Here is a 13215-nt window from a genome sequence, read left to right on the forward strand (position 1 = left end):
AAACTATACTTTTATCTTTTGTGATGTTGTCATCTGTATTATAATGGCATAGCCTAGACACTCAATATTCTTGCAGCTATTTAAGTTGTTAGGTTAGGTGGGTGGCACGGTGGTAGAGTGCCATCCCTGGATTCAGGAGGACTTGAGTTCAAATTTGGCCTCAGATACTAGCTATATGACCCTGGGCAAGTCATTTAACTCTGTTTACCTCAATTTTCTCATCTGTAAAATAAGCTAGAGAAGGAAATGGTAAGCCATTCCAGTATCTCTGCCAAGAAAACCCCAAATGAGGTCATGAAAAGTTGGACATGACTGAAGATGACTGGACAGTGACAAATTTAAATTGTTAAATCGAATTTCTGTTTTATTGTTCTTTGGATTTTTGTTATTATTATATAGAAAAGGTGTTGTTTTTTGCAGGTTTGTTTTGTAGCTTGAAATTTTACTAAAACTATTGTCTCAATAGTTTTGTTAATTCACTGGGATTTTCTAAGTAATTCATCACATTATCAGCAACTAGTGACAATTCTTTCTCCTGTTGACCTGAATGTAGATACCTTACATTTCTTCCTCTTATCTTATTGATATAGCCAACCTTTTAAAACTATATCAAATAATACCAGGGAGAATGAGTATCCTTACTTCACTCCTGTATTTATTAGGAAAGGTTCCAGTATATTCTCCTTGCATATGATCTTGCTTTTTATTTTAGATACTTTTTTTTATATTAAAAAGGGTCCATTTATGCTTGTACTTTGTAGGGCTTTTAGCATATATGAGTGTTGTACTTTGTCAAAGTCTTTTTCTCCATCTATTGAGAAAATCCTGTGGTTTTAGATGTTTTTGTTTTTAATGTGATTAATTCTGTTGATTGTTTTCCTAATGTCGAACCTCCTTTGCCTCCTTGGTATAAATTCTACTTGCTCATAATGAATAATTTCTTGGATTAATTGCTGTAGCTCTACAGGATTTTATTTAAAATTTTTGTATCCATTCAATAATGATATTAGTTTCTATTTTGCCTTCCCTGGTTTAGATATTAGGACTACATTTGTCTAATAAAAGGAGTTTACGAGGGTGCGTTCTTTCCCATTTTTTGAGAATAATTTGTTTAATATTAGTACTAATTGTTTATTAAAAGTTTAATCCATCAGGACCGTTGGTTTCTTGACTAGTCTTAATAATTCCACTTTAGGCCTTTAAAAGATATTCAGAAGATAGGGCAGGGAGCCTGGGGGATGAAGGACTGAATGTGTGGCAGGTACTGCTCAAGAGTGGTGGCTGCGTTGTTTAGGGTCAGAAGAGGCAAAGAAGGCAACAAGCAGTTTTTTATTTTATTTATTTATCTATTTATTTCTTTTTCAAGTAAAGGCATTTATTCTGGATAACACAGCATACCAAGTAGGCTCCTCTGCCCCTTGAGGGAGACACAGCTCAAGCGAGACCCTCGCTTAATGTGGGGGTGGCAGCCCCCTAGGGGAGAGGGCCAAACAAGCAGTTTTAAAAAGTGGATTGGGGGAGGGGAGGTACCATTTCCTCCGTGAAGCCTTCCTTCCCTCCCTGTATCTCACAGTGATTTCTCCCTCTTTGCATTTCTCATCGCACTTCAGACTTCTCCCTTGTTTTCTCCCTTACTTCATCATGGCATCGCTGTTACGTGCCTCATCCTTCCTGTTAGATATTAAGCAGTTTGAGCCAGACAAAGGGACTTCTGTACCTCTGTCCCTCCCTCGGTACCTGGTACCGAGCTTTGCACGTGTTGTTGTTGAGTTGTTTCCGTTGTGTCCAACTCTTCCTGACCCCATTTGGGGTTTTCTTGGCAAAGTTAAGTGATTTACCTAAGGTCACACAACTAGTAAGTGTCTGAGGCCAGATTTGAACTCAGGGCTTTCTGATTCTAGTGCTCTATCCACTGTGCCACCTAGCAGCCTTGAGCCTTGCGTGTAGTAGGTACTTAATATTTATTAGATGTACTTAACTGGGACATTTGGAGGAAGGTAGAGCTAGAGGGAATATTGAGACATAGGGCTAGTTGAGGCACAGCAAAAGAGGGAGTAAGACTGGAGGGGTAATTGCATCCAAACCCCAAAAGATCCTTGTTTTTCCTTGACAATGATCTTATCTTGCGTGCAGACAGTAAATGGGTCTTGTCGCCTTTCTGGAGCTAATAAAAGTGCCTCAGAAAGTCAAATGGTGGGTTCTACACTCCCAAGAGGCCAGACCCTTTGGGGCTGACCCCAGGGTTGTCAGGCACAAGCCTGGGGAGCATTCATCCTAGTCAGACTTGTTGGAAATTCAGTTCTCTCGTCCATCTCCATGAAGTCAGAACTGGAAAAGAGCCTACCTGTAGGCTGAAGTATGGGGGCCTACTTCATCTAGATCTTGAAAGTAGAAGAAATTCCTGCTGGCAAGTGCTGCCAGTCTGCAGTCAAGCAGTGTCATGACCCCCAAAATCAAGTTCCCTTAGCCCCACAGAATCCTGTGTCACCAGCATAAATCTATTTTACTACACGGTCTTCTAAGTGCAGAGACAAGGAGATACATGTTTTATTTGATCTGTTTAAATAAATTTCTCAATTGGAAACATGGGGGAGGGGGAAAAAACCATTGGAGGGGTAATCAAAGAACTTGGCCTGTTGTGTAGTTGTGCTTCTGAAGACCCTGGTCTCAGTTGATGTCTCACTGGAAATTATCCCTGTGCTTTCACTGTGGGTTACCAGACAGCTCAGCAGTTCGGGTATTGGGAAGTCAGCACAGTGGGCATTAACCCATTCTCTCAAGGCTATGTTTCTTTGAATATTTTCCAAACCAGTATTCCCACTTTGTATCTGGTCCATCTACTTTCCTGGGATTAGGAGAAAAGAAAGAGACGGTAAAAGAGAAGAATGATCCAAATAATTACTCCTGGGAGGAAAGTTAATCTTTCTCCTGACAATTTTTGCACGTGACTTTTCTTCTTCTTTCCATATTTGTTATCAATCTTTACAAATGTCCCTTCATAAGTACCTTGAGAATCTGTCCGTCATGAAGATTATATATGAAAATTAACATACTTCCGAAGCAAAATCTTTAATGTATATATTAGGAAACTGACAGCCAAGATTTAGCCATCTTTTGTTTTTCATCCCAAAAGGTTCAAAACATTTCTGTTTTAATAAGTGTACAGAATAAAGTGATTTTTGAAAAAAAAATTATAGTGAAACAAGCTTCTAAATGACAGCAAACACTTTTCCTATGTGTGCCCTCAAATCCTCTGTAATTCCCATCATTCCTCTTTGCAGCGAGAAGCAGCTGTGACATAGAAAAAAGACTAATCTCCAAGTGCTGTGAGCACTGCTGGTGTTGGCCACCTGTGAGACTTGGGGCAAGTCACTTCACCTTGACACTAGAGTTTCTTCATCCGTAAAATGAGGACGGTTGATTAGATGTAGTCCAATGTACCTTCCAGCTTGAACGTTTAATGATTCTAGTATGTTGGGTTTATTAGAAAAGCATCTCCACACCTGAATTTATGGTTTTCCTCCACTTTGCTGTGTGTAATCATATCAATGTCTAAAATAAGGTGCCTTCCCTGCTCCCTACTCCACCTCTCCCTTTAGGGAAATGGCTTTGCAGAATCCTGTCACTCTAGTTTCCTTACAGAAGTCAGCTACAGTGACAGTAAGAGACAATTCCCACTACCAGTAAGGGGGAATAGGGGGAGGGGATGATGCTTTCTCTTACATATATGGAGGTCAGGGTAAGTACATTTCCCAGGAGGCTTTTTTTGGAAAAAACTCAACTGTCTTTTCATGGGTAGAAAAAGTCTTGCCTGTCACATCAATTTGTCACCAGCCTGTCTTACTATGTACCCTTTAGGACCGTAGGGAGAAAAAAAAATTGCTTCCAGCCATACAGGGAAAATGTGAGAGAGAGAGAGAGAGAGAGAGAGAGAGAGAGAGAGAGTGTGAGTGTGTGTGTGTGTGTGTGTGTGTGTGTGTGTGTGTGTGTGTGTGTGTTCATTGTTGCACTGGGCCCATTGTCAGTTTTTGAAGTTTCTATCCATTATGCTAAAGTTTGGTCAATTTGGGGGTTTTACACTTTTTAGTCTCAGAAAATTGGTAACTTTTTTTTTTACCTCTTATATAAAATTATGATTTTTATCTTGACTGTACAATAAAATTGCCATTAGAAGGAAGTTTTGTAGTTTGGGGAGAATGAGCATCTTATCAATGTCTGCCCTCCATTTACAAATTAGTCATGTACATAAAGGCTGTTTTCTTTGGAATTTCTTAAAATGAAAAACTTTTACTTCTTTATTTGCAAGACAAGGGTTTAAAATTAGGACTACTCAGGCTGACTGAAAGTGGAAGATTGTGAGGGGCAGCCAGGTGACACAGTGGACAGAGCGCTAGCCCTGGAATCAGGAAGACCTCAGTTCAAATCTGGCCTCAGACACTTACTAGCTATGTGACCCTGGGCAAGTCACTTAACACCAATTGCCTTTTTAAAAAAATTTTGCAAATATCTAGTTAATTGAGATTCTTTAGAGGGAGTTCAAGCTCTTCTTCCTCTCCTTGGCACCTTCTTACCTGCCTCCCTCCTCCCCCCCCACCAAAAAAAAAGGCTTGTTTTTTTCTTCTTCATCTTGGTAATTCAGGGAAGAGTAGTATTTTGTTAGAATTGCCCAGATAATTAATTACAGTCATCTCTACTTAGATTTTGGATGCCTTTGGTTTATGTTAATGTGGATATTTTCTCTACTGGGACAGGTCACATTTAATTCCTTCCTTCTTTGTGTGTCTGTTATCCATGATTTCCCATAAATTCTTCCCAATGGGCGCACTCAGGGTGCTTGGCGTCCTCCTAGATCTCTAGACATTGAGAGCTTACCAGTAGAACATACGGGCAAACTGACTGTCAGTCTTATCCTTAATAAATGTTCTTTTATTACCACATGACCGGTCTACCTTTTCTTTTTCTTTTTCTTTTTTTTTTTGTTGGCTAAGCAATGGGGTTAAGTGACTGCCCAAGGTCACACAGCTAGTTAAGTGTTATGTATCTGAGGCCAAATTTGAACTCAGGTCCTCCTGAATTCAGGGCTGGTGCTCTATCCATCTATCTTTTCTAATAATATATGTCTTTGATACCATTCTTGACACCGCTTCTCCCGCCCAGTTCTTCTTTGGTGAATATGTTGAAGCTCACTCAAGCCTACCATGTGCCTCTCTACTGTTCTTTGAGTGACTCTGAAACTTAATTCTTCAGAGATGAACACTGATGAGACCTTGTTTCAGGGAGGAGCTTGGAATCATCAAGCACAACTACGTAATTAACTGCAGATGCAAATTAAACCTTGTATCCTATTGACCAGTTCTGGGCCTAGCTGACTGTTCATTTGCGGTGTCTGTCCAAGGTAGATGCACTGATGGACCAGCTCTCTGAGTCCTTCATTCAACAAGGAGAAAAAAGTCTAGACAATAGACATTTTCTATCTGCTTTATTTTTTCCAGTGCGGTTAGTTAGACTGTGTGATTATTATTGTCCTACAGGAGGCTCTGCAGTGTTCTGAGGCTGGATGAAATCTTTCCCATGTCGTCTGCAGACAGAAGCCCCTAGAGAACCTTAGTGCCTCCATCTGTGTTGTTGTCGTTGTGTCTGACTCTTCATGATCTCGTTTTGGGTTTGCTTGGCAAAGATACTGGAGTGGTTGGCCATTTCCTTCTCCAACTCATTTTGCAGATGAGGAAACTGAGGCAAATAGGGTTAAGTGACTTGCCCAGGGTCACATAGCTAGTAAGCGTCTGAGGCCAGATTTGAACCTGGGAAGATGCGTCTTCCTGACTCCAGGCTCTATGCTCTGTCCACTGTGCCACCTAGCTGCCCCATTTGTAGGGAGGGAATTCTTTGATGTGGACTCTCTACTTGCCATCCTTTGTGACAGTAGCAAACCCTTTTGGCAAGCATAACTCTCTGTGCTTTCTGCTTCACTTAATCAGAAGATTGTTGATCAAAGTGATCAATCTTGTTCTGTCTTTCAGAGAATCTTGTATGACTTGGATGTGTGCTTGATCCAAATTGGATGCATAAATACATGAAAAATAATTACTTAATACTTACTCTGTGCCAAGCACTGTATGAAGCTCAGGGTATGCAAATAGGTAAAGAAGACAGTGTCCTGCTCTTAAGGAGTTTACACTGTTATTGGGAAACAGCATGTGGCTAAGTCATTAGAATTGAAGTCAGGAGGATCAGGATTCAGATCTTGCTCTTGGCACTTACTAATTGTTTGACCCTGGGCAAGTCACCTAATTTCTCTGCACCTCATTTCCTACATCTGCAAAATGAGATTATGAGATTGGACTCTGAGGTCCCTTCTAATTCCAGATCTCTCATCCTACTACCTCTGCCTCTTGGAATCTCTAGTTTCCTTCAAAGCTCAGCTCATGCCACCTTTTGCATGAAGCTGTTCCTGATTTTCCCCAGCAAGTGTGCTTCCTTCACCCCAGTTACCTTGTATTTACTCTATATTTTGAATTTACAGTTATTTGTGTACATGTTGTTTTCCCCAAGAGCACATAAGCTCCTTGAACACAAGGCTAGTTTAACTTTTATCTTTAACTTCCGATTGCCCAGTGTGCCTCCTGACACCCAGAAGATGCTACGAATCCTTGCATATGCAAACTTGTCTGTCTGTTACAGTCTTTCCATTACACTGTAAAGAAGGGAAGAGTCACAGAGCAGTAGATCCTTGGAATAGGAAAGGACCTGAGGTTATAGTTTGCCCTATACCTTGGCAACATCCCCTTAAGAAGTGCCCGTCCATCCTCTGCTTTAAAATCCTGCCCTTTGGAACAATTTCGTGTGATGCCTTTGTGCCCATAATAATGTGCGCATACTTGCTTTAATAGCAAACACTTATGAAGTACCTATTATATAGGTTGCCATTGAGAGACAGTTTTAAGCACCTTTCCTACATAGGTAGCATAATGGTTTTTAGAAGAAGTATATTAGGTCTCTGCCTTTGTGGACTTTATAAGTTAGTAGGGGGATATGACAAACCCAGAAAAAACAGCAATATAAAATTATATATATGACCACTGTAGAAGTGATGTGTATCCCAAGTGTGAAGTCTATGATGGGGAGGACCCTATGAAAGGGGGTATGTGAGATAAGACCCGAAATATACAGTGTCCACTAGATTCTGGGTAGCCTTGAATGCCGTGCTAAGGTGTTTTAAGCACTTTTGTTTACAAGTAAGTTAATCTAATAAACTTTATTTGTAGACAATTGAAGAATTTTCATTTATTTATTTAGGCAATTGGGGTTAAGTGACTTGCCCAGGGTCACACAGCTAGTAAGTGTCAAGTGTTTGGTCTGAGGCCAGATTTGAACTCAGGTTCTCCTGACTTCAGGGCCTGTGCTCTATCCACTGCGCCACCTAGCTGCCCCGACAATTGAAGAATTCTTAACAAAGGAGGGACTTGAAACTAGATCTGTGCATGAGGAAGATTTAGCTGGAAAAAAGTATGTAGGATGTATTCTGGACAGACTGTGAAGGGGGCTTCATTCTACTCTGCAAAGAGTGCTGTCTCAGAAATTTACTGTATTAATCTCATGCGTATATTCCCAAACTTTTGGAACATTCCATTACGAAATCAAAATGTTTCTACCAATTGCAATTAATTTCAACTTCTGTTACTGTTTATACTGCTTCTAATTTTTTTCTGTAATAGAAAAGAGCAACATCTGTATTATGGATGGATATTTTAATAGAAATGTTAGACTAGCCAAATGAACGTGTTTAGGTCTGCATCTCCAATTAAGGCAGCTGTGTTAGCGGTGCCATTCCACAGCTGGCATTAGGAATGTGGGAGTGTACTGTGCTGTAGCCAGATGCTAGAGTGTGCCTCTTAATTAAAATACTTGGCTGTGGATGGAGAGTTTCTTCAAAGCAGTAAGTGGTCTCTCCTATTGGATTATTGATGGCTCAGGGATTTTTTTGTTTGTTTTTAATAAAATTCTCTTTGGAAGTAGGAGAATAGGGACCAGTGTGGAATGAAATTATTCACATTTCCATAGACATTGGTGTTTCTCCTCTCATTCTTAAATTGTTACATTGTTAAAGTAAATGATTGTTTGGGCATAGCTTTAAGGAACAGAATAATTTGGAAAAATTTATTCTGTGAAACATTTAAAAAATCTTGATATTGTTGCCCAGGAGGTGTTTACTTTTTCTTCTAACTTTGTGAGAAGGTAGTCCCAAGTTCAAAGTTACCTTCTTTGGAAAATTGGTTCCATTTAGTGAATGTAGAACTTTAAAGATCATCTAATCCAACCCACGTGATGCCTTTGATGCATAATGAATTAGCTTGTACGTTATGGGTCCTTAATGAATATTTGTTGATATTCCTTCATATATATTTAACATCTTTTTCAGTATGTAATGTGTGTTTATATATGTGTGAGTGAGTGAAAAGCTGAATTGTAGGGGGTTAGGAAGGAAGGGAGAAGAGAGAACCTATAGGAGGTCATCTTAAGGAGTTTAGCCACAAAGGGCAGGAGAGATATAGGACAATAGCAGGGATGGAGCAATCAGATGAGGGTTTTTGAGGGTGGGGGAGATATGGGCATGTTTGTAGGCAACAGGGCATGAATCAGTAGACAGGGAGAGAGATTACAGATGTGATAGGAGGATAACAGAGGGGGCACTCTGTTGAAGGAGATGGCTTGGAATGGGATCTCTCGTTCAGGTCGAGGGCTTAGTCTTGGTCAGGAGGAAGGATACCTCGTCACAGGAGGCAGATGCAAAGGAGGAGAGAGTGGCAGAAGGCATAGGAGTGATATGAGATGAGAAAGAGGGAAGAAGAGGGAGGTCAAGGTAAATGGCCATTTTTTTGGTAAGATATGAGGCAAGGTTCTTGGCTAAGACTGTGGTGGGAGAAGGAGCTGTAGGAAGTTTGAGGGAAAGCAGCAGGAAAGGGAAGAAAGCTGTTTTCCAGTGGGTGGGAGTTGAGTCAAGAGTCCAACTGGACAAATTTATGTTTAATAATATAAGACTAATAAGAGAACATGGAGAAAGAGGTTCCCAGCTCTTAGAGAGCCAGATAGTTTTGTAACTAGGTGACGAGTCCCCTCCTTTCCCCCCTTAAATTTAAATTAATAATTCACATTAATTATGAATTCTAGGTATGCATACTAAACCCCTCCTCAAATTTTATTCTCTTTAATCATTATGTTTAAAGGGGTATTGGTTCCAAGGTGTCAACTAAAATAAACTCGGTAGATAGTAAACCTTCTTTTCCTGGTTGAAATTCATTATATTTTAGAAAAATCATTCTGTTTTCTCCAAAGTTAAATTCTTTCCCCTTGCTCAAGCTGTGTAGGTTGAAATGTGGTGCTTTTGATGATAACTTCTGAGTCTCTTAATGGAGTGGTTGGTATTAGGAAAAGTTATTAGGAAAGTTTGGAATTGAGCTTGAGTTACTTTGGAGTTACTTCAGCAGAGTTCTCTTTTAGGAGCTATAGGTCATAACTGAAGCCATTTCATATACAGAGATGAAAGTACTTTGCAAAAGGCTTCATAGACTGTGTGGCATCCTGCTTGGGCTTTGAAGGGAGGGACTTCAATGCCAACCCCCTTGATCTTCTGCTAAGGGAAGCTCCAAGCCTGTTGTTCTTTTCCCAGCCCAAGCTGGTCCTTCCTCTCCTTAAATCATTTTCCTTATTTATTCTAGTCCTTAGCTTGGTGCCTGGCACATGTCTTTGGCACTTATTGATTGAGGGGGCAGAGCTAAGATGGAGGAGTAAAAGCAGTGAGTTGCTTGAGCTCTTCCCCAGACCCCTCCAAATACCTGTAAAAAATGGCTCTAAATGTTGACTGATTGATTTCATGTGAAAACTCTTGGTTGGATCTTATCTTTCCTGCCCTTTCTAGAAGAAGAGTGTTTCCCTTCTCTCTCAAGCTCCTTGATCCCTGATCTTACTTTTTTCTCTCGATTCAGGTTCCTTTTGGGACCCTCCATCTTCCATGTGTTTAATTCCTTTCACACTGGTTCTTTCTCTGCCTTCCAGTGTGCATTGTTCTGTATCCCTATGTCAGAGAAATCTTAGCTGGAGTTTTTCATTGCCTTTATGTACTAGGCTATCTACCAAGCTTTTCAAGTGAAGTCTCTCTCTCTTTTCCTTATAAACTGCTTTATTGTTGAACACTGGTACTTCCTTAGTGACTTGCTGCTGGTCATAGCCACCAGGCCTGTAGTATCTGCTGTGTCTGTTCTGCCCTCTTGCTTTACTTTTAGGGCCCTCTGTAATTTGGTTCTTACTCTCCTGATCCAAACTTACTTCCCACTGCTCTTTGGTATCCTGTCCAGGCTGTTCTTCTTGGCCTTATTAGCACTTTGGGCCATTGTCATTGATTCTACCCTTTCATTGCCTTTCTAAATCTTCTTCCTGTTTTCAGGCCCAGTTCAAATCCCATCCCTTCTATGAAGGCAGGACCTGTCTTTCTTTGTCTTTGTCTTTTCACCCAGAATGCCTTGCGCAAAGTAGAAACCTAATAAATATTTGTTGAGTTGAATTCATTACTCCAGCTGGCTAGAGAGCCTGAACCACACAATCCAGCATTTAATTATATATTGTTTTGTGTTGTTTGCGAATTAGTTCTGTTTGTTAGCCTTGCCTACTCAACTGTTTTGTCCTTTATTCTACTTCTCTATCCCCACAGCTTCTGCCATAGGGCTGAGCAGACTATTGGGTAACAGAGACTCAACAATTGCTAATTAATTGATAATCTACAGTTTCACTTCTTGATCTTAGTTGTCTGATTTTTAAAAATCTTTTCTTGAGAGTTTTAAAGCTCTTGAAAGGCCTTTTAAAATGATGTGGTGGAAGGGGAAGGGGAATCGGCATTTATAGAGTGCCTACTACTTGGTAGGCGCTGTGCTAATAACAATCACTTTAGAAGAATATAGCAAGTGCAGGACTTGGTAGAGCATGTCTGTAGCCCTGGCTCCTGGGGAGGCTGAGGTTGGCAGAGCTCTTGAGCTTGGGAGAGTTGCACTGTTGTGGGAGTTTGGCATCAATATGGTGGACATGCAGGAATGGTAGGCCACCCCATCCAAAAACCATCTTAGGTTGGAAATGAAGCTGGCAAAGCTCCCCTTAGACAGAAATGGGATTGGGTTCATGAGTAGCACGTATGCTTCCAGCCTGGGCAAGATAGGGGTCCTTGTCTTTTTTTTTCTTTTTTTTCTTTAATAAGTAGTGCAAGTACCAAACTATTGGTACATCCATTAACTCTTAAGGTTAAGAGATTGTTAGTACTGGATTGGAGAGAATCTAGCCCAATACCTTTATTTTCCATGTGAGGAAACTGATGTCTGTAGAGATTGTATGACCTGCTTGAGTCCATATAGCTAATGAAAAGCATAAGACTCATCTTCTGACTGAATGTCCAGTAATATTGCCTTTATGTCATGTTTTACATTTTCTGTAAAGAGTATATGTGTTACTACCCACTATGAACCTATCTATGAGGCCCCTACCAATACTGCAGGGCATCTGAATTATAGCTACCCAAGTTATATACTATGTGATCTACCTCTTAAAGACCATAATCCAGCTCTCTCCTTTTATAGATAACTGAGGTCCAGAGAGGGGAAGTGCTTTGCTCATAGTCACACAGCTGGGTAATGATAAAAGAGGGATTTGAAGCTGAGGGCTTGGCCTTCTACTCAGGGATCTTTCCCCTAAGTAGACTGGCAGAGAATATCTGATTCTCTTCAAGGAAAATAAGGTAAACTCTGAGGATGCAAAGACCTAAGCAGAAAACAGTCCCTTGTTACAAAAAAAGGCATAGTTTTAGAAGTTAATCTTTTTTTAAAAAAACTATACAATAGTTCCTTTCATAATATTTTCCTAAAACATACTATAATTGTGTTTCAAAAACAGCTTTAATAGCTTAAAACTACAGTATAACTTTTGGGACACCCTGTGTGTTTCTTTGCCAGGTCTTTCCTAAAGTTTTGGATTGGAGAGGTTAAACACCTTTCAATACAGTCAGTATTTGGCAATTCAGAATTTAATTCTAGCCTCAAACAATATCAAAATCATTGGACTCTCTGAAAGCCATAATCAAAAGCAGGACCTGGACAGCATCTTTCAAGAAATTATCGAGGAAAACTGCCCTGATGTCCTGGAACCAGGGGGCAAAGTGGGCATTGAAAGAATCCACCAATCACCTCAGGAAAGAGATCTCAAAATAAAAACCCCAAGGAACATTGTAGCCAAATTTCAAAACTATCAGGTCAAGAAAAAATTCTGCAAGTGGCCAGAAAGAAACAATTCCAGTATTGGGAAGTCACAATCAGGATCACACAGGACTTGGCAGCTGCAACATTAAAGGACTGGAGATCATGGAACATGATATTCTGGAGGGCAAAGGAGCTAGGACTACAACCAAGAATCACTTACCTGGCAAAATTAAGCATAGTACATCGAGGGGAAAAATGATCATTCAATGAAATAGAAGATTTTCAAGCCTTCGTAAGGAGAAGACCAGAACTAAACCAAAAATTTGATCTGTAATATCAAGACTCCAGAGAAGCATAAACAGGTAAAAAGGTGGGAGGAACCCCAGAAGGAATTCATCTCTACACGGGAAGGAAGATGATACTTATAACTCTTAAAAATTGTATCACTTAAAAAAAATTGTATCACTTACATTACAGATAGAAGGAATAAACATAGATGGAGGGTATGGGTATAAGGTGTATTTGAAGGAATGACATTTAAAAAAATAAAGGATGAAAAAGAGGAGTGGGGTAAATTATCTCCATAAAGAGGTGAGAAAGACCTGTTGCAGTGGAGGGGAAGATGAGAAGGGAGGCAATGGGCATTGCTTGAACCTTACTATTATCAGAACTGCTCAAAGAGGGAATAAAATACACAGTCAGATGAATATAGAAATCTGTCTTACCCAAGAGGGAAATAGGAGGGGAGGAGATTAAATAATGGGGTGGGGTGGGGATTGACAGAAGGGAGGGCAGATCAGGGGAGGTGGTATACAGAAGTACAACACTGGTGATATGGGAGAGGGTGAAAGGAGAGAGAGGACAAACAAGAGGAAGAATAGGATGGAGGGAAATACACAGGTAGTAATCTAATGGTGAATGTGAATGGGAGGAACTCTCCCATAAAACAGAAGCGGATAGCAGAGTAGATCAAAAGCCAATA

General features: G+C 40.2%; 1 protein-coding gene and 1 non-coding gene across 2 annotated transcripts in view; both read left to right on the top strand.

The window, feature by feature from the left end:
• The window catches only part of HSD17B12 (hydroxysteroid 17-beta dehydrogenase 12), a 142779-nt gene that overhangs the window by 55317 nt on the left and 74247 nt on the right, over positions 1-13215 (top strand). The window lies entirely within an intron of this gene.
• LOC144455514 (small nucleolar RNA SNORA68) lies at positions 2072-2208 on the top strand. The gene has a single exon (XR_013484235.1). It is a non-coding gene; the product is annotated as a small nucleolar RNA SNORA68 (small nucleolar RNA).

Source organism: Phascolarctos cinereus, unplaced genomic scaffold, assembly GCF_003287225.1.
Source record: "Phascolarctos cinereus isolate Bilbo 61053 unplaced genomic scaffold, phaCin_HiC Scaffold_9;HRSCAF=440, whole genome shotgun sequence".
NCBI classification, from domain to species: Eukaryota; Metazoa; Chordata; class Mammalia; order Diprotodontia; family Phascolarctidae; genus Phascolarctos; species Phascolarctos cinereus.